The sequence below is a fragment of the Limulus polyphemus genome, unplaced genomic scaffold (assembly GCF_000517525.1).
Source record: "Limulus polyphemus unplaced genomic scaffold, Limulus_polyphemus-2.1.2 Scaffold2105, whole genome shotgun sequence".
Taxonomy (NCBI): domain Eukaryota; kingdom Metazoa; phylum Arthropoda; class Merostomata; order Xiphosura; family Limulidae; genus Limulus; species Limulus polyphemus.
Window position 1 is genome coordinate 180,216 of NW_013667715.1, and position 3,469 is coordinate 183,684.

Below are 3,469 nucleotides of genomic sequence, written 5' to 3' on the forward strand. Positions count from 1 at the left end.
ATACCATGACTCACTGCAGTAACCCATGTCCCTAATTAAGAGCTTAAGTTTCAAGGAGACTTTTTAATCAAATTTATTATACATCTAAAATTGGTTTATTGTCATGATTTTTTGTGTTTTATTCGTCTGGCTAAAGACATTGATATTATGCTATTTATTAGTAGCATACAGTAATGTTTTGTTTATATTTAACAGTATATGCAAGATAAGATAATAATGAAGGCAAAAGGAAGGTTTTTAAACATTATACTTTCTGTCATCATGAACTGACTGTGACATGATACATAGCAGAATGTTTTATCTTGTAAAACATACTTGAATGTTAGATTGTCAAATGAAGTCACTTAGCTTACTTTTAGCTTTCTTGAACACTTACGTATGAAATATTAGTTTTATTATGTAGTAAATCTGATTATAAAATAATGTGAAGTATACTACTGCTAATTATGAATATTTCATTGGCCCTTTAATAAGCCATAACCCAGGGTCGAAACAAACTTTAAGTTTTGTAACAATTTGGTTAATCTATGTTGAAAATTTGGAAACAAACATGAAAATTCTGTATCTAACTCAAACAGTATACTCTATGAAATTGCAGATTTTGTGTGAAATCGAAAAAAGACTAACATAAGTGTCAGATTTGTGTATTTTTCTTAAAATGTTATTTTTATGCATAAACAAAACTGATACTGTTACACAATGTTTTTCATTCACTAATACTGTAACTAAATTGATTTGTCAAATGTACTGTAAATAGTAAAAAACTGTGAATTTCATGGTGTGATGTCACATGTTGTAGTGTATTAATTTAGTTGTTACATAATATTTATATCATTTATCACAATAAAAGTACTATGGTTTAGCTTAGCATGTCATTGTGCTGCAAAGTCCTCCCTGTGACAGTTGTGTGCATACATGTAATGTAAAGGAGACAATAAAAATGTTCAATGTTTTATTAAAGAAATAGTAGCATAGGCATACAAAAAAACAAAACAATGGAGCATGTTATCTTATCTTCACTTCCTTTAGGTTGATTTCTACTTATTTGTTATTTTATTCTATGTCACAACTATTTTTCTTTAACTTGCAACATCAAACCATCTTTCCATTTTAATCATATATGTTTAATGAGAGAATAAAACGCATCTTTCACAACAGTGCTGAAAGATATGTCTTACATTACTTTACTTTTTATGATGATTATGTACGAAAATGTTATTTAATCCATTGACTGCTGATTAACCATATAGGGTATGGTCTGCCTCTGGCAGTTGAATAAGAGTGTGCTGTATACTGTGTACTAGTCTCAAAATTCCTCGCTTGTTTAAAGCAGCCTCAGTCAAAGGGTTAAGTGTGCTTGTACCAGTACATAACATTTCAATTTGCTAAATCTGAAATGAACTAGCAGTTTTCAGTGAAAACATAAATAATGATTCAAAATCGCTGGATATGGGCACAAAATTATGAATAATATTTTTAAAGATAAAAAAGTTCTATTTTTCGTTAAACTGATATAGGTATTTAAAATGTCACAAGCTTTTTGTGTTTATTTGCATCCCCAATGGAACTTATTCCAGAAATGACCCACGCTCCAAACTTACATCTGCTGTCCTATCACCTTAATCTGAGCGTGGGAACTTGTGTTGGGCAGAATGCACACCGGAGAACCCATGTCACCGGTTAGCCTAAAACTGAATACCGCTTAAAAAACAGAAATACGTCACTATTTGCATTCAAACTGCTTCAGCATTGTTGAAGTATCTGACATAAAATTATGCAAAGAAAGTACTAGCCCATCAAGGTACCAAACTAAATATATGTACGTTTATTTTAGCTGATGTTTCTATATCATTAATGTTACATCTGCATTTTGCTTGGGTTGTTAGAGATCATTGAACAGTTACTTGCTGTTCATCATAAAACTTGAACAAATTTCTTCAGTGATTAGTTTAAGTGAATACAAATAATTAATCAAATTAATATTCAACTGATACCCAAAAGGGTAAATTTGTGAATGAAACTCTGTAAGTGGTAGTGAACTAATATTAAGGTCTAGGCCTTGGTCTGTATGGCAGATTATCAATGCTTTTAGTACTGTGACCACTAAACCACCACCTTTGTACTGGTGTTTTTTTTGTCAAATAGAATAATTTCTGTCCTTTTCAATTCATCAAGTCTTTCAGTACTGAGCACACATCTTTATTCAGTCTTGACCCTTTTCATAATGGAAAATTCTCATTCATAAGCAGATTAATTAAAGGATAAATGTTTGTAAGGTGAATGTTTTTTATAATCTCCCCTTCATCAATCCTCTTGTCTCACTCTTTGCCAAACAGTAAGGGGAATGACACTTTGAAAGTGCTGATTTCTGGCCATTTATAACTTGAGATCTTTCCATTTATTTTGGTCATGATTGGTTTTACAACCAGGATTTTTTAACACCACAGTTGATTACAGGAATTGGAATTCCTCAGTACCATACTGCCTGTGGATTTATCAATTTATATGAATTTAATAATGAATTATACTAATAATAATGTTTTAACACGCAAAAGTGATATTGAACTACACAATGTGTAAATATAAACAATTCTGTCTGAGATCACTCCCCCAGAATTACTTATAAAATAAAATTGTAACTGAAGTGTTATGATTTAAGTGTTATTAAAAGGTTTTTGGATAAAGTAATAAAGAATTCCAAATTGCTAACCCTAAATTTTGATTTTGAACCTTTAGTTAAAATTTTATAGGAGTGTTAAACTTTAAATTTCTTGCCTTTGCAAATACAACTTGTTAATATGAGAAAAAAAGCTAGAAATCTGTAAATTTTCTAAAAATTTAAAAATGGTAAAGTTTTGAAGTTGATGATGTCAAAAACTGTAAAAATTAACTTTTTTTCTTTTGTTTTTTACAATAGTTTAGTTTGTGAAGCTAGTAAAATCATAATTATATTGTCTGAAAAAGGGATTTTCTTTTTTTGTAATCCATTTGCCATAGAGCTCTTTTTCCTTCCTCACGTGGAAGATATTGTTACGTCTCCGTTTGTTAATTAACTTTCCGTAACTTCGTTCCGACGAAACTTTAGTGACACAAGTCCTTACTTAATAAAACTGGTTTATTCTTTCCGAATACAACTCTGCAATACACTTATTTTCAACAGTCGCTCTATAACAAACGCTATATCAACGAACGTCATCAATATTTCTGACTGTAGTTCAATTACTCACTATCTACACACACATTATTCTGTCACGTTGTCACCCTCTTTTATATACCAGACTACCCTATATCTAGTAAATGCTAGAGCATTCGCCAAGGTACAGGAGAGTTCTAGAAAGCAGAGGGCATGAGAATAGTCACGTGATCTCGCTGACGCAACACTGCCACCTCCTTTAATATTGTTCGTGACGAACAATAACCACATACAATAAACCAATAACAATTAACTGTACAGAATTACAAACACAAT

At 31.0% G+C, this 3,469-nt stretch overlaps 1 protein-coding gene across 1 annotated transcript in view; it reads left to right on the plus strand.

The window, feature by feature from the left end:
- LOC106465971 (eukaryotic translation initiation factor 3 subunit D-like) overlaps positions 1–3,469 on the plus strand; it is a 71,252-nt gene that overhangs the window by 56,043 nt on the left and 11,740 nt on the right. The window lies entirely within an intron of this gene.